Source organism: Anser cygnoides, chromosome 5, assembly GCF_040182565.1.
Source record: "Anser cygnoides isolate HZ-2024a breed goose chromosome 5, Taihu_goose_T2T_genome, whole genome shotgun sequence".
NCBI classification, from domain to species: domain Eukaryota; kingdom Metazoa; phylum Chordata; class Aves; order Anseriformes; family Anatidae; genus Anser; species Anser cygnoides.
Window position 1 is genome coordinate 64,962,458 of NC_089877.1, and position 24,231 is coordinate 64,986,688.

Here is a 24,231-nt window from a genome sequence, read left to right on the forward strand (position 1 = left end):
TTAGAAGCTACATGACTGAGTAAGAGTTATCACATTATGTGTAAGAGCTCTTAAAATGCCAGAATGACTTGACTAAAAAGAAAGTATAGGTGCTCCATTAAGAAATGTTGCCGTGGTTTGGTATTGTTGGTGAGGGTCTTGATGGAGGCAGAGGCACAGCAGGAGTTTCTCATGGCTCAGCCATGTTTTCTGCCCTGTCCAGCATGCTGAAATACCTTGTTTGTCTTTAACCCAGATGTCTTCAGAGACCTTTCCAATGGTTCCTCACAAACAGCTGTTCTGGCTGAACTGAGGAGACCCGAATTACAGGGCAGGAGCGAAGATGCAGGTGGAAGCATCCCCACATGGGTCCCCTACCTTGCCCCCTGCAAAATGTGTTGCTACACCCTGTTACCTCTCCCTTACCGTCAGAAATAGTCACGTGCAGTGCTTGGCCTTCTGTTGGTGCTCTGAGCTGGCTGTGGGTGGCAGCTCGGGTGCTGAGGGCTGCAGGGAGCACACCTGGGCACTTGCTCAGCACCATGGGCAGGATTTGTTCCCTGTGCCACCGCGGGGCTGTTCCAGATACAGGCCTGGGCAGGATGTGGCACAGAGCAATAAAGCAGCACCAGCAGTGAGGGGAGCCGGAGCTGTTATTTTTGCCTCAGGCGCGTTGGTGGTTACTGCTGGTGAAGGGGGAGAAAGTGGTGTGTGGCCTAGTTGAAAAGTGTGGCTCAGCACCCTTCTGGAAACAAATAAGGGGGTTAACTTCCTGTGGAAAACACTTCTGGGTTTGCAGATATAAAGTAGCGAGAGCTCTGTCTCTGAGGTTTATTGTTAATTAGGGCTGTTGCAATGAGAGCCTCAGGCTGTGGAGGAAGCCAGGCCAGGGATTTACCTCATGTACACAGGGCGTTTGGGTGGGGTGCGGGTGCTCGGTGTCTGCTCAGCCCAGAGCCAGTCCCATGGGGCAGGCAGAGCAGGCCTCTGGGAGCAGCACTGGGCCCGAGGGGCAGCACTTCAGGCTGCCTTTCCATGGCTCCCCATGCCACGTTCTCTGTTCATCTTGCTTATTTGGGTCACCCAGAAATTCACCTTGACCGAGCCAGCAGAGGTCTGTGCTGTGTTACTTGTGCCAGGCCTCACCTCGCGATTAACCCTGGCGTTTCTGTGAGGCAGCCACCCTACTGGGCTACCACATGAACCCCTCAATACCCAGCAATACTGAAACTTGTAGAGCCGGTACAGGCATGAAAATGCCAGTCCCTGCACTACTACAGGGCTGGTACCGGACCATGTTCTTCCAGTGCTGGCCTAATGGCTGTGGGAGCTGGGGCTGTCCCCTGGGAGAGCAAAGGCAGCTGGCTCCCACCTCCTGTCTTCCCTGCAAGGGTCTGAAAGCCGCTGCTTGCTTCACCCAGCCATTGCAAGACACATCTTGGGAGCCTCTACTCTGTTTGCACCACGTTTGGGGGTTAAGCTTAATCTAATAACAGCCCTGTCCTAAGTTATTAATACAAAAAATGTCCTTGAGACAAGTAATGCTGTGAAAGGTTTAAAAAAAGTGTATTTTGATGGTCTATGACAAATGTGACTCAATCCATGGTGGAACTGAGGGATTAAAGCAAGGACCACGTGGTGCCTGTAATGAACAGTAACATTTATTTGGCTTTAGACTTCCCTGAACCCAAGTGGCACCCGTGGCACTACTCATGTGCACACCTTCTGTACTGCGCAGGCCACAAGGGATTAATTACTGGAGCAGGCACGAAGGCATCTTTGCAGGTCCTTTTCCTGCTCTCCCCTGCTTGGCCCTGTGCATGTGGAAAAGGAAGAAAAGCTTGCTGTGGAGCTGATGTGTGGATCTCCTCAGGCTGACCCCAAGGATCAGAGCCCTGCACTGGGGAGGCGGTGGATGCGGTACCTGCAGGGGTGCTGTGAAGCCATATTAAGTACACTGGGGCTGCCAGTGCCGAGTGAGCTCTCTCCCTGCCTGGCATCTCTGGCTACTCATCTGAGTCTGAGAGCCTGAATGAGCTTGGAATGGGTGCTGGGTCCGGCACAGAGCCCTGCTGCTGCACACCTTCACTTGCACTAGCAACAGTCCGTCTTCAGAGTCAGGGGAGCGCCTGCTCCCATTTGTCATGCATTTTTTTTGCAAGTGTATCCCAGTAGGCACAACTGATTGCTGCATTATAAATGTCTTGGCAAGCAATGCCGTAGTCCCTTTCTGTTGTGTAGCACAAGTCCTTGAAGACCTGGAGCAGGGAGAGCTGCACAATGTGCTGCCGCATGGGGCCCTTTTGTATGTAGATCCTCTTATTTGCTAATGGGATTTAGATTTAGACTTCCATCTAGCAAACCTGAACACTTGCCCTAAGGTAAAGCAGCCTTTTATACCTTGCAAAAGCAGTACATTAAATGAAGTGGCAAGCAGGTGGAGCCTTTACATACTGTGTTGTCTGTAGTGTCAATGCAGAGTACTGTAAAAATGGCATGTAGCCCTGCAGCAGGGACCGGCTTCTCCTTGAAAGGCTTCACTTAATCCGGTGACACTGGAAAACATGTTCACTTGCAGCCTTCAAACTCGGCCTTAGTCTGTTCCTGCTCCTTGCTTCAAGGACTGAGGTGGGAGAGAAGCTACTTAGCTACTGAAGAGGAGCAGCATTCCCAGGAAGGTACTGACTGCTTGTACTGCTTGCTCAGCCTTGTGTCTAGGAGACTTGCTCCTTCCCAAAATGCTGCCTGGTGAGCAGGCAGTGCCCCAAGTCCCTTGTACCTGCTCTCAGCCCAGTAAGATGAGCAGGGATCAGGTCCTGGCGGGGCTTGCTGAGCTGTCCCAGCATGTACCTGCCCCTGAGGAGCACTGTGAGGCTGCTGCTGTCTCTTGCTGCTGTTTTCCAGTGGCAAGTGGGCAGTGGGCTTTTCCTTGGGCTTTGCTAACTGAGGGTGGGATATGTATGGAGCAAGGCTCCTCCCTGTTCTTTCTCCATCTTATTGCACCAAATGTGTATCTACTTGCCTGAATTCCCTGGCAACAGTGGGCTGGGAAATCCTCACAGGTCCTCCATTTTCCCCAAGTTCTCAAACAATATTAAACCTAGAACCAAAAAAAAAAAAGGCAGCTTCTGGTGCCTGTAAGGCAAAGGGCAGTGTTATGTTGTCAGGGGTCCTCTGAACCTGTGTCCTTGTGAGCATTGCATGGGCAGGCAGCAGTGGTGGTGAGCTGGAAGTCACAACATGACAGAGGAGTAAGGAGAGCTGAGGAGTAAGGCTAAATGTGTACATGGTGTGTGCAGTGTGTGGAGAGTAACTGAGGCATTAGGTGTGTAGAACTGCATTGTTTGTGATGTAACTGGTGGTCGCACATGTAAAAGTTGGGTATGTATAGGATTGTGATGCTGAATGTTGGTTTGGAGGAGGTGCACCAGGATGTGGGGCTGTGCCCCCACTTAGTGCTGGAGGACACATGTCCCCCTGCAGCAAGAGGTGGGGGGCAGCACCCCAGGGACAGCACAGCTCGGCCTGCTGGCTGCAAAGGGCACCCCAGACATGCTTAGAGCATCCCCTGGGCTGGGGAGGCTGTGCAGTGATGTGCTGGCTGCATCTCTGGTATGGGTACAGTACGGAGGGAGGGGTGCTAACGTGCAAGGGCTCCTCACAAATGCGGTGGGGCTCCTTGCATCCTTATGAACTACATAGGGGTGTTGCCATAATGCCCTGAGCTGGACAGCTTAGGAGGAGGTTTTTCATGTGGGATCAAGCTCTGTATAAAGCTTAAAATGGGGAAAGGAGGCTGGAAACCTTTGGCTTGTTTCTGGTTTTCTGGGTTTTCACATTGGGAGTAGAATGGTTCGGTGTGGAGGGACCTTCAGGGATGTAGTGCAGTGGCCTGACCTCTTCAGGGCTAACCAAAAGTTAAAGGATGTTCTTGGGGGTGCTGTTCCCTTGTGCTCTGTCACTGGTTACCAGGGAGAGGAGACTTTTCCACCTTTTCCCTATCAGAAGAGACCTTTCTGATGAGCCTTTCAGAAGGAAAGGAGGGAGGATGGATTTTTCCCTTCTGAAAGACTTTTCAGGAATCCAGTGTTGTGTAAGGCTCTGTGCGATGTCTCATCTACTTCTCTGGGGCCTGGGGAGTCACAGGAGCCCTGCAGCTCTGCTCTTCATGTGTCAGGTGAGAGCTGTGAGAATCTTGTTAGGGTGCTTCATTAATTGCTTCCTCACTGACTTGTGGCATGGCAGAAGCTAGCCCTACACAGGCGCATTATTTTTCCCCTGTATTCCTGGCAGTGGCAGCTAGGTTTTGTGGAGCTGTGACATGCTCCTTTATCACAGGGAAATAACTTTCATTTTGTGTGAATTGAATAAAAATGTGCGGGATGACATCATGCTGCTTAAGCAAATGGTAACGGGGAAAGTTGCACGAGTTCAGTGTGCTGGCTTTTTATAGCGCATGAATGAAATTGCTCACCAGAGCAGCTGCGAGTTGAAGACTGTTAACCATACATATTTCAGGTAGATCAGTTCTGAAAAGTCCTTTTTAAAGTCTCCAGGGAGAGAGCAAGAAAAAAGTCAAACCGAAGATTATTTTAAGGCACATTGTTTCTCGGTGAGGAGTGCAGGGCTCTGAAGCTCGGGAGACTGAACATTAAAATTACCCTCTTGTTACATAAGAGCTAAATAAAGAATACAATCAAGACTTTATAGGAAAATAGTTCAGATCATCAGGCGGCGTGTGAGTTACTTTGAGTTCTCACAGATCCTTGCCCGCCTCAACACAGCCTGGTTATTCTGGGTGCCTGTTCAGACCCCCTGCTCCCAGCGGGGCACCCGTCACCCTGTTGGAAAGCCACCTCTTCGTCTTGCCAGGGGCCCTCAGGAGCTTCTGCGGCTGCCAGCTTGTCTTTGGGGCTGTGGGTTTCCTTCAGCAGGGCTCCAGTGCCCTGGGCACTGCCTGTGTTGGTGGTGCTGCTTTGGGCACAGCCGAGAGCCCCCCTGGGAGGGCTGCAGGTGGGGTTGTGGGCTCCTGTGGGTCTGCACCCCCAGCCCTACAGGGTCACCCACGGGTCCCAGCCCTTGGACCAGGGTCTGTGGTGGGGCCCGGATGCCTTCACCCAGAGGGGATGTCTGAGTTTGATACCTGGAGGTCAGGGCAGGGTGGGAGGCGTGCTGAACAGCTAGTGTGGCTGCTTTTCTGGCACCTCTCCTGGTGCTGTGTGGAGGTGCTGAGGCTGAAGGGCTTCAGACTGCTTTCTGTGATTGTTGCTCACGTATAACGATGGGATGTTGTGCCTGCGTGAGGGATCCCTTCCGTGCTATCGTGCAGCAGGTGGAGCAGAAGTTGTGACTTACCCCTGAACCAGGGCATGAACCAAGAATGGCCTGCCTTGGTCAGACCCGTGTCCTGTGTCATCCCTTCACGGGAGCTCTTGGCAGGTGGGAGAGGACAAGCTCTGTTCTGGAAGCAGCACCTTCCCTGGGGGCTGCATACACATCCGTGCATTCAGGAGGCTGAAGTGAGCCTCTCCTCCTGCATGTCTTTGCAGCGCTTTTGAAGCGCTTTCTATTTCTGGCCTCCAAAATACTCTGAGAGCAGGCTGTACGACTTCATTGCGCGGCGTGAAGTAGCAGGCACACAATTTTGTTGCTGCCTCATAATTCTTGTGTTATGGAAAACAGCGCAAGCTCGCTCTGCCAAGTTCTCATGATATTAATGATTTTAAAAGACTCTGCTGCATCAGGTGAAGCTGAACGGAGGAACAACTTCTGGTGCTGCTGCTGGCACTCTGCTTTGCAGTGTGCGTGTAGCAGACCCGGTGCTGGTTCTTCCAGCAGGTGACAGAAGTGCTTGTGCAGCATACCGGGTGGTTTGCGGTCCTCTGTGTTTGAATGGGACTGTGTTCTTCAGCAAACCTGTGTTCTGGCAGGAAAATATGCATGGAGACCCATTGGGAGCAACTTGTGAAGTCCTCTGATATCATTTCCAGTGCAACGTGAAGGCCTTAAAACGCGTGGTTGTTTGAGGAATTTCCCTGCGGTCAGAGTTGGAAAACCTGATAGGCAAGGTGTGCTCTTACTACAGTTTTGTAGTTTTTGGCATATTTCTGTTCTGGTTTTAAATGATCTACAAGGTTCTTTTGCTTTTTTAATCAGTTCTGTTAGTTTTCCTCAAATGAAGAGACGGAGTGAGACTCCAAACTGCTCTCAGGCTTGGTGTCTGTGTGCATGTCCCACCTCTGAACCCAAGTTCTGCAGTTGCTGATATTCTTTGCAAAGTGCTTTGAAGCCCAGGCAGGAAAAAAAGAGTAGCTATAGCTGCTGCTAACTTCTAGGAATTTGCTGAAGGGCTAGCAGTATTTTTCTCTTCTACTCAAGACCCTGTCAGCTCCATTTGAAAGGCTCGGGATGGTGGCGCAGATAGCATCGGGGCTTTCAGTTGCTTTTAAAGGAAATTTATGGTTCTCCTGATAGCACGGAAGAGCTTGACAATGTGACTCTCACGGGTTTGAAAAGCAATAACTTAAAATTTACTTCTAAGAGCTCTTGATGCATTGGCCCTTCCTGTGGGTTGAATACTGTCCGGGAAGCGTGGTATATCACATGCCCCCAGACCTGTCAGCTGGGACTTGATGGAGGTGGTGAGAGCTTGAGGTCAATGGAAATGACTGGGGGAAAAACTGGAAATAAGAGTTAAGGAGTAAGATCCCGAGAAGACTGCAGAAGCAGGCACAGCACAGACCCTGCTCGGGCAGAGAGGGGTTGCTTGGCTCCTCCTTGGAGGTAAATGGATTTCAGGAAGGGCGGCGTGTGGGGAACCATGGGGAAGCAGCAGTGAGGTCAGGCTGGAGAGCTGATAAACTTGCTGAGTGAAATATTGGTCTCCAACACGGGTGGGGTATAAAAAGCCTGATGTTAGTGAATGAACAGAAAGTGCAAAAACAGCTCAAGTTTGACCCTTAATCCCTGGAAGCACCAGCACTATCTGGGATCTGAAAGATGGCAAAGGGCCTGCAAAGTACTCCAGGTGGGATGTGGTTGTCAGTAAGTGACTTGAGCTCTGAGGAGTGTCCACGACACTTACTGTGAGGCACAACATGCCAGCAGAAACCTGCTCTCCGGGGCCTCGCTGTGCAATGAGGATGCTCATTGGGAACCCACTGTTAAGCCACTTGTCTCTTGAAACAAGGGGAGAGGGAGAGGAGATCCCTTCTCTGCCCCTGCCAGGAGGAGAGGGACATCTTGGTCTCACTGCACCTCCGTGTACCAGGCTGGCTCCTGCTCCCAAGCCCTTCCCAACGTGTGGTTTGCTGTCCTTAGGCACTTACCCAACACTGATGTGTCCTGCAGGGGTCAAACCTGTGGTGCAGTCATGCAAGTCCCCTGAGGAGAGGACGGAGTGCTGCTGTCAGCCCAGAGCAGCCTTCTGGCTCTTGAGTCAGGGTTTTTAGCTGCTGTGAAGGAAAAAAAGGCCGAGCCTACCAGTTTCTGCTTCGTGTGTTTGCTCTGTAAGACTCCTCTCCACACTGGGATGCGTTGTGGGTCTGTGCATTGGCAGTGGGCAAAGGTGCTGAATATTTTCCAGGAATCGTGGTATATCACATGCTCCACATGGTCAGTGTGGCTTCTAGAGAGGTTTGAGGTGTAGCAGGGCAGGAAAGGAGCACAGTGGGATGCAGGTGGGGAGACAAAGCTCAGCCCAAAGGAGAATGGGTTGCACAAGTGCATTACCCCAGCTCAGGTTCTTGGGTCCTTCACAACAGCATTTGGGCCCCACAGCTGCTCTTGGTTTCCAGGCTCCATCACCAGCTGAGCTAGGTGTGCCCAGGAGTGCTGCTGGCATGGAGCAGCGTGGGTGACAACCCCCCTGTGCAGGTGAGGACCAAGGAATGTCCCCTGGTGATGCAGTGAATTGCCCAGCTGGTCCCTGCAGAGCTGTGCCAAAGCTTTGCCCACAAAGATGCTGTGTCTGGGCTCGCTGTGCTCTCTGACCTGCTGAGCAGGAAAATGCAGCTTTGGGGTGTGATTTTGGTGTGGAAGCAATTATGCAATAAGTATTGAGACTGCTCTGGCAGCATTGCGTGGTTCCTCTAGCTCTAGTGCTGAAGAGAACTAATCAGAAAAGTAATTGTGACATTAAACGACCGGTGACGGAACTTATGTTTTCCCACCCACAAGCTTCTGTGGCTTTCCAAAGCCGCACTTCTCCTGAATATCTCAATGTGGGAGCTCTGATGCCATTTTTCAGTGTGTTATCTTCACTTTTTGAATCATTTCTAACTTTCAGGAGGGTACTGGCTTGTCTCCTGGCATATGGAATAAGTGGAGACATTTTGATAATCATGGGGGGCGGGGGGGATTATTTTCTTGAAATAGAAGTGTTGACATCTGCTTCAGAAAATAACAAATGTTCAACCAAAAACTCATTAAACACCCCTTGAGTGCAATGGCAAAACCATAATTGCACATCTCGCTTGACATCCTGAGCCTGCATGCAAGGATCACTAATTATTCCGTGGTTTTCCTTTTAGACGGGTGCCGCAGTAATGAATGGTTATCAAAAGGCTCCCATTGTTTTGTTTGAGGGGTTGATCCCAACAACCTTGCATTGCTGCTATGTGAAATGCTGCTGCTGTATTTGTGGAGATGCTGGTGGCTGCTTCAGCCCTGAAACAGGATGGTCGTGGGGCTGGTGTGAGTGCCCTAAAGGTATCAGCTGGGACTGGGGCACAAGCAGCTGCACCAATGCTTACAGCTATGGCAGTGTTCTCATTTATTTATATAAAATATGTAGCTTACCTACTAAAATACATAGCTGATATACCTAAAAGCATTAAAGCAAAAGGGTGAGAGGAAAACTCAGAAAACTTTGCCTTCATTTGGAGCTGGGCATCAGAACAGAGTTCAGCTCTCATTTTTTTCCCCATGAATAATTTATTCACACGAAAATTGCTCTTGGATATAGCTGCAGCTGAGAAATGGGAAAAGAATTTGGAATAGTACAAGAGTTCCCTCTTATTAAAAATGTTCTTTTTTTGCTGCAACTTTTATTTGGATTTTTCATATTTAATGGGGATTAAAGCAGAGCACAACAACATGAATATTTTGGGTCTGAGTAAATGGATCTGAAATTGTAGTGGTGGTGTTTCAACAACACCGAAGATCCAGCGGTGGTGATGACAAATACTGTTTCAGCTCAGCCCAGATCATTTTTTCCCAAGTTTGGCAAGTGAACCAAAAAGTCAATATTTGCCCAGCTCTAGAACTGGGTCAAAAAGATTAAATGATTTCTCTGACGTGCAGTTGGTGGCAGTGCTAGGAGCTGAACATGCACTGAGCACACCCAGCTCCTCCTGCGTAGCTAAACATTTATTTATGTCTTGGTCCCTTGGATTGAAAGCTGAAAGTGGATGAGTTTTTTATGGCTGTATTAAATAATGCATTGACCACGTGTGTGTATACTCAGATCCTGGGTTTGTGTGAGGCTGTGGGTCAGAACAGGCACCTCCATCCCAGGGGTATTGGTGCCCAGCACCTGTGATGGGAAATGTGCTGGTGCATCCCCCCTGCTTATCTCTTACCTCATCTGCTCATTTCCATGGCTGTAATGCTTCTAGCTAAGCGCAGGGCTGTCTGTATGAATAACTTAGGGACTCTGCATCTTAATATTGCCCGATCCAAGTATGAGCTGTGGCAGCCTGGAAATGGGCGACCTTGTATTTGGCTTGGTGGGGGAAAACAGCACCGAGCTGTCGGGCCATTGAACAGACTTGTCTGCCTTGGTGGTCTGCACAGGGGCTTCGTACGGGGCAGGGGGTGGCAGTTAAAATTAGGATCTTTAGGGACCGAACAGGGTAAGGCTGTGTCCATGTATCAGCGCTGCCCTAGCTGCTGGTTTGCTCAAAACCTGCACTATTCCTCTCGGATAACCCCATTTTGTCTTGCATCTAGGCAGGCTCTGCTAGGATGACATCTTCCCTATCTGGGACTTGTAAACAGGCTGTCTCTTAGGAAAAGATATTTTTGAGTGGTATTTTATGGGTTTAATTTGCACCGAGTGGCTTATGATAGCAGCAAAACCAAAACCCTCTCCCTCAGCTTGCAGAATAATGTAGATACGTGGATGTCAGCTTGGTCTGGTGCTTTCCCATCGTTTCTCAGCGGCAGACAGGACGTGGCCCAGCACTGCCTGCCCCCTGCATGTCACAACTGGGCCTGGGCGCTCTTGAAGGAGCCTTCACTTAGCACAGGTGTTGGCTGAAATGCTGCAAGTAATGTTGAATTACGTACACATAAGCCATAAGGTGGGTCTGGTAAAAGCCCTATTGCTTAATGTGCCTTTATGTCTAAGCTGAGAGAAGTGCAGGTGTTTGTTTTCATCGTGGGTGCTGCTGGGCTGGCGGTTTGGTGGTGAGGGCCGGACGGTGTGCACTGGAAGCAGCTGTACTGAGGGCTTCAGAAGGGGGAAACCCAATTCCCTTCTCTGCGTGTGAGTGTTTGGCCCTTCTCTGTGCAGTCTGAAGACTTCCGTGCCTGGAAGAAATAAAGCAAACAATTGTTCTCCTTCAGAGCTGGTGGCTTGGTTACGATAGAGGTGAAGAGTAGAGTCTGCCTGCTCCCTGAGCCACTGCTGCAACCTCCTGAGGCTACGCCTTCGCTTCTGGCTCTGTTGGGCTGTCTCATGCAATACCTCGGGCTGGACCTTCTGCAGGTGGTTCAGAGCCCTGCTAAGAAGCTCTTAGGTTCCTGGAGCTGCTCCTGCATCTCCTGTTGGCTTGGCAGAGCCCAGTGACAGGCACATGTGTTTGGTATTCAGTGTTCGATTAGCAGTTGAAGTCCTTGGTTTTAAAGATGCTGGGATTTTTCAGACTATTTTATTTTTGGCTGTGATAACAGTTGCTAAATATTATTGCTTTGACTTGTACTTCTGTGAGACATCAGTTCTCAGTATACATGGCAAACCACATACACAGTAAAAAATTTTTGGCACTTTCAGAGACCCCAGACCTTATATTTGGGCTAACAGCAGCCTGTCCACAAACATGCTTAGACTGCAAGCGAGGCGAGTAGCGCTGGTTTGAGTGAATGCTCCTGTGCCCCCGCAGGTTATCTGTGCACATCCGCGGCCACTCCCTGTAATCTCATCTAATCTCTGCACATACAGAGTGGCATAAATTGAAATGATTGCCCAGCCTGTGACAAAGTCGGGATTTCCTCTAGAAATGAAAAATTAATTTCCATGGATTTTATGGTCTGCCATTAAAACTGGCTCCAGCCTGTCGCGTGGGTGCCAGAAAGGCATCTTAAAGCTCTGAAATCAGCTTTCCAGAAACTCCTGCTCCGATGTAGGCTTTTGATATTAAATGCGGCCAGAGGTGGCCTCACTGCACAGCGTGTCCCAGCCCATAGTCCAGAAGGGTGATGCTGATGGTCCCCTAAGAAAGTGGGAGTCATCTCCTGCCAAGGCAGGGTTTGGGTTCTTTTCTGCTGTCTGTGCCCTTAGCGCTGTGGCCTTTTGGGCCCTGGGCAGGGCCCGGGCTCCCCCCAGCATCTTCCCGGGGTGGGGGAGCTGGAAATGGCTCTCCCAAGAGCTGCAAAGCTTCCTCCTGAAAGCCACGAAGTCTGCCCAAAAGGAGCACAGAAACCAATGTGCAGGCCTTGTAAAATTAGAATCAATCTGCACTGGTGGGCTGATAATGGATTTTATATTTCGAAATGCAGGAGTAACATCTCTTGCCCATCCATCCATGTGAATACACTGAGCATGGCAAACCTGTTTGCTGGCCCAGCAGTTGCTTATAGCTGGGATAACGACAGGAGGTTCAGAATTATCTTGGCTGTTTGTTGCCACCTCTGCTTCCTCTGAGCCCTGGTGCGGGTTGGTGGCCACTGTTTGGGTGTGCTGGGGTGAGGGGGGGGAGCTTGATCTCATTTGGAAGCCTGGATGGCATATTGGAAATAAGTGGGGAGGGGGCATGAGTAATTCCTGGACTTGTAATAGCCAGAAGCAGTCAGCATGAGGCATAAACCCTGTTCCCAGAGGGTTAGTGGTAGGATGAGGGCTTTGGCTTGTTGCTGTGTGCTGTGCAGTGGAGCCCTGTGTGCTGGGTGGCTTCTGGTGTGGTCTCACCTCTGGGGCTAATGGGGAGCCCAGGCAGCCACGCAGCTGAACTGTGTTCAGCTGCGTTGCACTGAAAAACCCAGAAACCAAAAGCAAAGCCCAAGCTGTAACTCAGACAGAAGTGGGAGGTTGACATCTTCCTGAGGCTGACTCAAAATTGCAAGTTTTTTTACATAACTCCAGACAACAACAAGCAAAAAGAAAAAAAACCAGCCTGCAAGTGCAGTCTTTCCATCTTTCCCTTAATGCACACTAATTTTTCTCTAAGTGTGGCCTTTCCCCAGAGCTTATGTTGGTTGCTCCTTACATCTGGGATAAGGACAGCTTTAAAAGATGATGCTATGCAACCAGGCTGGGCTGGAAGGGGGAGCTGGGGGATGCCGTGGTGTTGGGGAATGCTGCCACGTGGCTGTGTTGGTGCACCAGGAGCACTGACAGGGCCTGGGGAGCTGCAGGAGCCAGGCAGTGTGTGGGAGCATGTCCACGCGGTATGCAGCTCTGGCTACCAGGGGTCTGAAGGCTGGGGGTTGCTCATCTCTACTGCATTCAGCAGTAAGGTGCAGGAAGCTGAAAAATCCAGGTTATTAGATACAAGTTATTAGATCCATCTATATGAAGATGGGGGAGGTTTTTCTATTCCTGTCATTCTTGGAAACGGCAGACAATTTTTGTTCAAATTTCCAGGAAGTGAAATGAAATTGGGTCTGGGAGAGACTGAATAAAAATGACTTGTGTGGATGCGTGTCATCAAAATTGTGTATATTTGCAAGTTTTAATTGTATAAAAATAAACACCAACCTGTTCATTATAAGCTACGTTTGGCATGTATCTACACATCCATGCCTTATACAGCCATTAGGGAGTAGCCAGCCAGTGAAATGGTGAGAAAATGGAGGTGCAAGCACATGCCTCGTACGTACCTATAGATGCAACTTACATCATTTATTCGCACATTTGCATACACTTAAAAAAATATACTATCAAGGCCTCAGGAAGCTCTATGAGTCTCCGTAACACTTATCTCTCGTCTATTTTAAATACAGATTTGCATAGCTGAGTGCTGTGATTTAAATTGCAAATGGCAGATGCAGGAACAAAACCTGAGCTCTAAGAGCGTGCGAGGTGCATTTCAGCAGCATCAGCTTTGTGTTCTTGCCCTGTTGTGCTGAGCTCCAGCTGCCTGCACCTCCTCTGCCTGCATCCCTTGCTGGCCTTCTGCAGGTTGCCCTTCGCACAACAACTTTCCAGCCCTGTGCTCATCTCCACTGCTCCTGCACTGGGAATATGTGGAACAGCAAAGGTTACCCTCTGAAGTTTGTCTCCCAAAATTTATGGAGTAGTGAAGCTGAATTAGACATGAGCCATAAAACTCTGGCATGGGATGGATGGATCAGCTCCAGTGTAAACTAAGGCTGGCTTAGTCAAACCGGCCATCTGCCTGCGCTGAATTCACCCGCTGGTGCTGCATGCTGCTGCTGCGCAGGGGCTGAGCTCTGCCTGGCTCAGATGGCTGCGAGGAGGATGTCTTCCTCCAAGCAGTCTTCTCCGTGGCTTTAACTTTTTCCATGGTGACCAAATTTTGTTCTCTAACTTGTTCTGGTGTCAGTGGGCTGGCCACAGCCTGCCCCCAAAGCTTAGCCTGCTAGGGCAATGGGTACCGGCTCCCCTTTCACATGGGGTTGGGTGGCTGCGGGGACGTGCTCGAAGCTCTGGAGCCAGCTCAGTGGGGATGTGCTGCTGGGGAGGGCTGGCTGGCTTCCTCGGGTGCGCTGAGCTCCGTGGTGCCTGTGGGTGGCTGCCTGTTTCTCATCTGCGGTGCTGAGCTGCCTCCTGCGCTGCTGGCAGAGGCACAGAACCCAGCCATGGCTTTGGTCCTCCCCGAGCATGTGTTCGCAGCTCTGGTGGCTGGTGCCATCCTCCAGCCGTGGCAGTGCTGCAGCCCTCAGTGCAGGTGGCAGTGGTTTAATGGTGGAGGGGGAGAGGATCCTTCTTGTTCGGGTGGTTTAAAGCTGCCTTGGCTCCTCCGTGCAGTGTGAGCGGGTGCCTGGGGATGTGCAGGAGGAGAAAGCTTCACAATGGGGGCATTTCTGTGTTTCTCTGTAGGAAGAGCACTGGAGAAACTTGGTCCTCACTGACCTGTGTCACTGCAGCAGGGCTGCTCTGGTTGTGCACCCCCTTCCCACTCTGGGCTGCGGGCTGCAGATGTTGGGCACTCGTTTGCATTACAATGCCTGGTGGAGAAAGGGCTGGAGAAAATAATCCTCTAACCTTGAGCATGGGGGGCAACTCTAACGCTTTATTGGGTCACAAACCGATTCTAGTCTTATGGTTGCTTTCCCAGGTGAGATTTGCTCTGCTGGCACTTGAGCCTTGCGTTGCCCTCGGGGGGGGGGGGGGGGGGGGGGGGGGTGTCCTGGAGCTGGTGTTGGAGCCCATGAGTGGGGGAGCTGCTGGCTGCAGCCTCCCCCCCCCGGGGGCGTCAGTGGAGCTGGTGGTGACGGGGCATGACGGGGCCTTGCTCAGAGCTGGGGTGTGTGGCTGGGTGCAGGGGTACAGCACCTGAACACCCCAGGACCTCCTGTCCAAAATCCCTCAAAGAGGGTGAGGGTGCAATGCAAGGCAGAATGACATTTGATTTGGGGAGATCATTTTAGTACTTCTTTGATGAAAAGCAGTGTACTGATGGCAATCTGAACCTGTTCCCTCTGTACAATAGCACCCAAATCCAATAGCTGCTCTCTTCAGGCTTTTCAACACCATGCTGACAACTGCAGATATGGGACACAGATGCCTTTGCTCATCTGCAAATGCAAAATTTCAGCTGGAAGCATCTCTGGCATCCCTTGGTTGGCAGTGCCAAGCAGCACCAGAAGTTGGTGTTGGTGCAGGAGCAGACCTTGAGCAGAGGGTCCCAAGGACTCGCTCTTCCTGTTCAGAGCCCATATATTCAGGTTATTAACTATTCCATGCCTTTGCCATTCTTCTCAGCTTATGCTATGTAATTATTTTTGCTATAAAAATGTTTTGTTGTAGCGTTTGCAAACCTTCGGTCGCATCTCCTAATAACCCAAGCTTAAAGCTTTGCGCTTCACTCTGGTTTGAAGTGATAATAACATGTTTCTTCCCAAATGCGCTTTGTGTAACAAAGTTAGCAAAGTAGATATTTTACATTTGAAAGTATTTTCTTCTGGAGGCGAAGGGGAAAAAAATTAGACTGCATCTTTGTCCTTGACTTGTCCTCAAGTGTTACTGAAATATGTTGTCAGTTCCACTGCGTGAGGATTGTTTTCAGGGAAATAAATGTTTCAGTGGTGGCATTATGTTCCCATTCGATACACCTCTCAGTCTGTAAGCTGCTGAAGGAAGAAACGGGGACGCTTCTATCTCATTTACAAAGCACAAAGCTGTTTCTAATGTGATGGGCTGTTACAGGGCTGGGGATGGGATGGCTTTGTTCGGATCAGGTACTGAAGCCTCGATGTGCTCGGCTGCCTGGCTGCGGTGTCGGCAGAAGCGAAAGCAAGGCGGGTGGTGTGCTGGGGGCTTGCACCAGCCCCATGTGGGCACCTCAGAGGTGGGAGATGCAGGCCCTGAGGGCTTCTCTTGCCTTCTGCCTCTGTTAACCTGCAACTTCACTGACGCTGTTTGCTGACAAATATACGTACGCTTGGCTTTTTTCAAGATCAGCACTCTAAGATGTTGTTGTCACCCAGCTCAGCACCGCCTGTGTGCTCGGTTCAGACCCGCTGGCACTGCTGATGCAGGCAGGTTTTCGCTGTGCCTCCACTGGCGGCGGCCTTGGCTGCCTGAGGAGCCCCTGGTGGAGCTGTGCTACCTCGGGGTGGCTGCAGAGCTTCGCAGGAAGGGCCCAGAGCTCTGCTGCAGGCCAGGTGAGGTCTGCTGGGACTACAGGCGAGAGAAAGCACTTGATTTTGATTAGGCTGAATGTTAGCTATGTGTTAAAGCCTGTTTATAACAAACACGAAGGTCCTCAATGCAGTGAACTTCCATGAGACTAGTGCCCATCCAGAGCTTACTGCAGGCAGTGGAAGATTTCTGTGGGGTTAAGTATTTGAGGTTAATCTGCCCCCATCTAATTTTTTATCTCCACCTGAGCCTGCCAGCTGGGACTCCCTGGCACAGGTAACCTCTGTCCTGGCCAGCTGAGAATGAGATGTCCACCCAACATCTTCAGCTGGTCAGGTTGCCTTCCCTGCCTGGTCAGTGAAGGGATGCCTCCGAAGGCCTCCTCTAAAGGAATTTCCCACTGGAGACCTTCTTCAGCAGCACTTCTCCCTTTTTAAATTACCCAGATGAGGAACATCTTCATGAGCTACCAAAAATCGAAGTGCAAGTGAAATGCAGGCTATGTATTATCCCCTTTGCTGTGGCCTGAAAAATCAGTTTGCTGCCCTAACTTGTGGGACCAGATGGCAGTTTAGAAATACAGTAGGGCCGCTTCTGGTAATTTGGCCAAATTTCAGTTTGGATCATTATATTCTGCTTACCTAAAATCTTCCTTTTGCTTTGTTTAACTTCAGCTGGCAGCCAAACCGCTCATCCTTGGCGGATGAGAAGGATGCCTCTGTCTGAGGGAGCAATACTGAAGTTTTAATCGCTTAATGTTCCGTTGAGCAAAGTCAGTAGAAGATTAATGAATGCTTGAGGTACAAACTGGGATTTGCTGCTCTTCAACAAAAGGACAAAACAGATGCCAGTGGGTTAATGCAATGAGCGTGTGCTCTCTGTTTGTGGGCCTGTTTCTTTAGAAATTCCTGCCCTTTGTTAAAGCAGCGGTATGATAAAACACAGCTTGATTTACTTTAACAGCAAATTAGTTAATGACCCAGGTTTTATTTTGGTTTGGATTTTAATTTGACAGAGTGCTAATCAATCATAATTCACAAGGGCATACATGTAGCAGGCTTTTTTCAAAGTCCACAAATCCCCTGGTCCTGACCTGCGTGAACAAATCCTGCCGGGCCTGTTGATGAAGTCAGCTTTGGCCCAGAGTGGGTACACAGTGTGCCATAAAACTGTTTGCTGTTATTGCTAAATGTAATAAATTTCATGAATCCAGAGAGTATATTTTAATTACCTCTGCGGTATCCCTTTTAGCTCGCGTCCATCTGATTGCATCCAGGTAGCAAATGCAGTTGTACCTCCTGGCGGCTGACAGGGGACAAAGTGCTTGGAAATGCAGTTCTCATCAGCCAGTGCTACCTGAGCTTGTTCATGGGACAGGAGTTAGCTTGTAATGCACAAGGATGCCCTTCTTCCTCCTACGTGTGAGGGTGGGGGATAGGGGAGGAGCGGTTACTGTAGATAAAGAGCAAAACAGACTGTCCCAAACCGTGCTGCTCAGGGGCAGCCCTTGTCCCCAGAGCTCCTGAGCAGCTGCAGCTATCGATGGGCTCTGCCCTCAGGATGCTGCCTGAGCTTGGGTTTGCTCATTTCACTGAGGCATGGGGTGGCAGGAGGGGAAGGAGAGACGGATTTGGGGCAGTTCCAGCCACAAACGGGCTCAGTGTGACTTCTGTTCTCGTGGGAGGCATTATCCACTTGTCTGCTGAGCTGTACCTGCGGGAGGTGACTTGTGTCTGTTGTGCATCATAAACATACCCGTGAAGAGCAGATGTTTTGCCCCTCAAATAACTCGTGCAGCTCGGATCAAAGGTGTTTTGTGAATACCCTTCAGGGAGGGCAGATGCAGCCCACTGCCACCCTGCGTGCCCTAAGCACCGCTGTGTGCATGCTTGGGCTGGCGCTGCATTCTGCAGGGATGGCAGCTGGGGCCCTTGGAGCTGCGCGGAGAGCTGTCCTGATGCTGCTCTGGCTGCTACAAATACCTGGGGAGCAGGGGGCGGCTGGAGGGGCTGTGGTCGCAGTGAGCAGGGCGACCAGCAGCGGTGTTGCTCCAGGAGCTGGCTGGCTATGCCTCCGCGGCTCCCACCCTCGAGCGGAGCCAGGATCGTGCCCCAGAGCTTGTACCCTGCGTGTCCTCCCCTGCTCCCCACGGCAACTGCTCCTCCACGGCACGATGGGGTGCTTTTGGGCTATTTTCACTTCTTTAAAATAACTTCTTAGCTCAGAGCAGAGGTGTGGATTTTTAATGATTTAGTGCCCTGTAATGGGTGTCCCTTAAGGAGGCTTTCTGCAGGTAATTTCTCATACAGTTAATGGCTTTGCAAATAAGTCAGCCTGGGTTTGGGCTTGCCCTGAATTTGGGCCTTGGACAGGGTGCTGGAGATGGCAGAAGTGAGGAGCAATGGCAGTGCAGCATGGAGGTCACCTCTTTTGTTCGTGAGGTTATTTATGAAAAAATGAGCTTATTTAGTTTTCAGGGGAGCTTGGTGTTTGAGGTGAGCCGGGCTGGTGGTGCTGCTGTTGGAGACCAGTCCCTGTGGCTGGGGGTGCTGAGACTCAGGTCTCTGATGTCTGAAATGCCATCTTATGCTGGAAAAGGTGAAGTATTTCAGGAATGGCACCCAGCCAGCACAGACAAATATAGCATCATGGTACTGTGGCACTGTTCGTCTGCATATGCCAAAATATTTTACGGAAGAAAATCAGTCACTTCCCCTCTTTGCAGAGGAGAAAATCGAGGTGGCAGTGTGTGTCCTGGGCTAGCGGCAGGTCAGAGCCGAGGCTGGGGCTGAGGCTGCTTTGCTCCCAGACAGGGTCATCTCTGAGGAACATCAAAACGTGTTGGACCTCAGCCTGGCATAGGCATTTTACCTGAATTAGGAGCTACAGCTTGTTGAGAATCTGATTTATTTTTCCCTTTTTTGATTTTCTTCTGCAAATCATTTTTTTGCCACTTTGGGAGGATTTTTAGCCTAGCTGGGGGGGCAGATGGAGTCAACTTACTGCTTCCCTGCAGAAGAAATACACCAAGCTTTGCTTGTACCTGGGAGAACTTTAATGACTTAATCATGAGATGAGCTTATGCCCATTAAACACATGTTTGAGGGCAAAGGATGGTTGTGTACTAGTTCTGTTTCTGTTTTAAATGAAAGCTATATAAAGGATGTTTTGTGGAATAATAAGGTTGCTAGAAGAATTGTCAAGGAAAAACGCATTTTCAATGTTTGAGTAAAATTTTAACGAATTTTAATTTAATGAATTAAATGAAATTTAATTTTTTGCTGGCAGTTTCAAATCCATTGCATGCCGAAACTGTGACAGAACCTCCTCAGGTGAGGAGTCCTTTGAGCAGGTCTCAGATTTAAACACATCAGTTTCCTTTCTTGCATTCCCCCCAAAGCATGACCAGTGCTAAATAATTTCTTCATTTTTCAGCCTCATAACTCCCTAGACAAGCTTGAGAAATGGGCCCACAGGAACCGAATGAGGCTCACCAAGTCCAAGCGCAAGGTGCTGCACCTGGGTTGGGGCCATCCCAGACGTGAGGACAGGCTGGGGAAAGAACTTCTTGGGAGCAGCAGCGTGGTGTCCCTGCCTCTGTGACATCCTTGCAGGGGGTTAGAGCTGGGGGATCTTTAAGGTCCTTTCCAACCCGAGCCATTCTGTGAACTCAGTTTGATTGTTGTGTTAATTTGGTGATTTGATCATTTAGAACTATTTAAATGTGTTGGTTTTTGTCTTGCTTATAACCACAATTGGATCATTGTTTTGTTGCATTAGCTTGGAATTGTGCTTGCTTGCTGTATATGTGCTTGTTCATCATTTCTTAAACTATTAAAAGGAAACAAACAGGCTATTCTGTCAAATTGCAGTGTGGGTTACAACCTCCAGGGCACAGGCAACTTCGGCCAAGGAACCAGTAAGACGTTCAGCTGTTTCCCAAATAATGCCCGTGGGGCTGTCTGTATGACTTTTCTGCTGACCTCAGCCTCACTTCTGTGACCAAGCAGACCGGACAGGAACCAGCTCTGAGCCAGGAGCAGGGTGGTGGGGGTGAGTGTGGGTGCTGGCTGAAGAGGAGCCACCTGCGTCTGTGGGACTCCCAGTTAGTGCCTAGCAAACGGTGGCCTGGGAGATGTGCCTGATGTGCTGTGTGAAAGCTCATGAGAAATCCTCTTGTATAGCTTCTATATAAAGCATTGAGCACCTGGGAAGATTACAGATGCTACTGGTTGTCCAGTTCTTGAGCACCGAGTCACATCTACTCTGAAGCAGTGGCTCAGCTGAACTTCACCATAAAACCTTCCAATGGCAGGGCAGCAGGCTTGGGTTTTCTCCACAGACTTTTGGTCACATCGGATAGCTGAGAGCAGATGCAGAGTATGGGAGGGTGGTCTGCTGTCCATAAAATGGAATGGGTCAGCATCCCTTTAGTTGGCAGTGTCTGTAGCACCTGGACAGCATCCTCTGCAGCTGGCCATAGGCATAATGCACAGAGCATCTGCTAGAAGCACAGGATTTTCTCCTGACTTGATCCAAACTGTAATGTTGACAAATTAAGACTTACCCTTTTATGCAGAAGCCATGCATAACAATGAATGTTTTGAGTTGTAAATGAATATATACATTATCTGGAGAGCTGGTGGTGTGCTAGGTGCAGGAAGGTACTTGAATGATTTTATGGTTGTCATTCTTTGTAATTTTCTACTTGGTTATTAACGTGAGTGAAGCACATTTGTTCTGCTTGCTGATCTTTTTATTACGTCTCCACAAACGTACGCTACAAAATTAGCAGGGAGTCCAGCGCAGTTATTTTTGGTTTCTTTCTGACACAATTGGTCAAGGAAAACGAATAGCATTTCCCAATAAACTCTTGACGAAAGCAGAGGGCAACTCCTGCAGAAACCTGAACACTCATATTCCAGCAGTTCCTGGGAGCTGAGAATATTTCAGAATTACCAACTGGGGTACTTAAGTACTTAATTCCCATTAAACACATCAAATCAGTAGGTGTTACACCCCTTTACTTTAAAACTTAAACAACGTGGGTATGTTGTTTAAGCTGCAGCTAACACAACATACAAGCACGTTGCTAATAGGATTTGGAAAAGCAGATACCCAAACTGCTGATGGAGACTGGGCATGGTTTTTTAATTGTGTGCACTCAGAACATCCCCTTAGAGCAGCTGTTTTGTGGAAAAAAATATATAGAAAAGGGATTTAATTGCAGTGATAATGTCTCGTTTGCGGAGGTGATGGAATAAATGGCATAGACTGCCCATAACTGCAGTTCTCCCCTGAGCTTCTCCATTACATCTCCTTTGCTACCTAGGGATGCTTTTTCTGTTTCTCTTGTGCTTTGGGATTATATATAGGACTAAAAAAGCACAAGATGAATGTCTGCATCTTTACCTTCAACGATTTCACCCATCATCCTCTGAGGGATGTGTTTCTGTGTTGTAATTTCCTTATGCATCTGCCAGGTGGTTTTTTACTTGACTTCTCTTGATTTTAATGACTGTTTGACTCCCACATCCCAGTCAGATTCTGTTATCTGTAAAATGCAGCTGCAGGCATGCTTTCAGCAGGCATGCTTTTTATATATAGTTATTTTTTATATATATACACAGGCACATATATAGACACTCTTTTAATATGTGCTCTTAAGTCCTGTTCCAAATGAATTGCAATTGAGCTTTGATGTTTTCTCAGTCTGACAAGGAGTCAGCAGACATGCAATAAGAAAATATTTGTTGATGTTTGAAGATTATCCGCTGATATCTGAGCTGTGCTGATAGGTTGTGAGCACCCTGGTGGTGAATGTGCTCTGTTCCAGGTTTGTGTGTTGATGTCATCCACCATAAGGGAAAACTGGGATCCTTTTTCTGACAAAAGTGGGAATGAAGATATACTGCTAGACTGGCAGAAGTCAATAAAGGAACTCTATAGAGTGATTTATTTCAGCTGGGAAACTGGAATGGCAAGAGGTTGAAACATTGAGACTTCTCTCATGGAGTATAAATCAATCATTCCCTGTGGATGTGGACACCAGCAAGGAGAGTCCCCTGGGCTCACCTGTACTGCTCTGTGGGTGTTGTCGTGTCCCTGCAGTGGGTATGTCACGGAACAGACACCCACAGTCCACCTTCTGTGTGTTGTGTACGTGCCAGTCATTGATTATTAGTATTATATAAATTTCTAAGTTCTTAGATTTGAACTGGTAACCTCCAGGTGTAGAAGTCCAGCATGCTGTAACAAAACGCAGGAGTCAAAATGCATAACGATAGTGGTAAAGATAGCGGTAAAGCCTGTGGTTTTGAGCAGTTCCTGGAAAAGTACGTGGGCAGTCTGACTTCCTTCAGCCCCTGGCGTACTGAAGAGGTGCTGGGGAGAGCATGAGGCCCTCATGATCATGCATCAGGTGAGGGTGCTAGCGGCCTTGTGTGGCCCAGTCAGAGCTGTAGGTGCAGTTCGGGTGGCCCTGATGGCCTTCAGGATGGCTGGGAAGTGAAAAGGAGTGCGTTTGTCTAACGTTTCCTCCAGGAGCTATGCCTATAGGAGTCTGTCTCCTCACCATACAAGTGCGCCACCACCCAGGGGCTGTAACCATAAGCTGTCACTGACGCTGTTCTGGAGATGCAGTGCTGTGAAATGAATAATCAGCTTTTGCTGAAGTCCCTGGGAAGAAAGAAGGGGGGAGCAAGGTGTCCTGTGCTCAAGGCACAACAGGGAGAAGCACAAGACAAACCTCGGAGGCTCCTGGCTCTTCTGTGGCAAAACGCAGAGGTTTGGGTAAAAGCCCAGAGCTAGGGAGAGAAGAAAACAACATCCTATAACCTCAAATTTTGTTTACTGTTTAAGACTCAAAGTTGAGCTTGGAGTTTTGGTGTGATTCAACTTTTTCATGATTGGCATGTTTGATTTAGATGCAGCAATACAACATCTCCACCCCATCGGCCACAGAGCGTAAGTAATAATGCACAGACGAGTGACCTCCTGCTGTCCTGATCTCGCAGCGGGTGGCTCCTGGGTGCCTGGAGGGGGACACAGGGCAGGTGGCAGCTGTCACCCCTCGGTCTGTGGTGTCACCCCTTCCCATGGGCATCCTCGGAGTGCTGCCAGCAGCTGCCTGGTGCTGGGCTGCTGGAAGGAGAGGGGCTTGGGGCACAACGGGGAAATGCACCCATGTGGCTCCTCTCAGGGCTGGTCTCTTCACTAAATGCCGTCTGCTTCACATAGGCTGCGACTCACTTGTGCCTGATTATGTTCCCGAGTTACCCTTGAAATAGCTCTGCTTTAGTCATCCGAAATGTGAGTTACTGTTAGCGTTTTCTTCGGCGCTGCAGTAAAAGTGATTGCTCTTTCAAGCCTTGACTTAATCTGCATGCGTTCAGCTTGGGGTGGGAATCAGCGTGTCTAAGAAGCGTGATGAAAGTTATCTCAATTCCTGATTTCTTTGACCAGCTCGAAGTTGGCAGACTCCTGGTTCAGTTCCCCAGTCTTGGGGGCCTCACGTACCACGGACAGCCATCAATAATTTCAGCATCACGCTGCCATTTCCTGAGGGAGGCACTAGGCCGTAGGGCTGAACTAGTGTCCTCGGCTGAAATTCGCAGGCCTCTGTGTAGATGGAGAGAAGTTTGTTACATCCACAGAACAGTGAGTCCTCGTAAGTCACTTATTGTTGGCTCCTGAAAGGGTAGAGGCCACTGCGATAAGTAAAACTGTTGGTTTGATTGATATTTCTAGGTCCTTTTGTGTCACTGTTAGACTGTACATGGCCGTGTGTCCCATGCTGTGGTGGCTGGACTGGGCCTGTCGTGCGGCAGCAGTGGAGAGGACAGTGGTGGTTTTCAGGTGAGGGCAGCGGATGTCTTCTGCTGTGTCTGACCTCAGATGTCTGTCACGCAGGTGCATGGCCTTTCACACGTGTCCTCCATCATGGCATAAGCTTTAGTTAGGAAGATATTTTGGGGTATTCTATGATAAGATGGGATTTGTTCATTTTATGAAATCAGATAAGTCAGGCTCCAGTACAGTGTTTATCCTGTATAATTTTAAGCATGCTAGGAGGGTGATGTAGGGTATTTTGATTTTTGTTTTGAATTATTTCAAAACTCATTCTGAACTCTTTACCTGATTTTAAAAAGGAAGCACGTTTTTAATGGATTATTCCTAATAGAAACATTTTGACTTTGCTACTCAGAAATGAGGTTTTATTTCCTAACCCGTCTCTGTTTAGTATCTAGAAACGAAGAAAACCC

The 24,231-nt window shown here is 49.3% G+C and overlaps 1 protein-coding gene and 1 long non-coding RNA gene across 3 annotated transcripts in view; one reads left to right on the forward strand and one right to left on the reverse strand.

The window, feature by feature from the left end:
* Window positions 1–24,231, forward strand: part of MDGA2 (MAM domain containing glycosylphosphatidylinositol anchor 2) — a 336,382-nt gene that overhangs the window by 16,460 nt on the left and 295,691 nt on the right. The gene's annotated exons all lie outside the window — the stretch shown is intronic.
* On the reverse strand, window positions 1,545–3,294 carry LOC106046975 (uncharacterized). Its single transcript, XR_001213544.3, has 4 exons — window positions 3,160–3,294; window positions 3,002–3,079; window positions 2,434–2,534; window positions 1,545–1,793 (listed from the first exon to the last, which is right to left on the reverse strand). It is a non-coding gene; the product is annotated as an uncharacterized lncRNA (long non-coding RNA).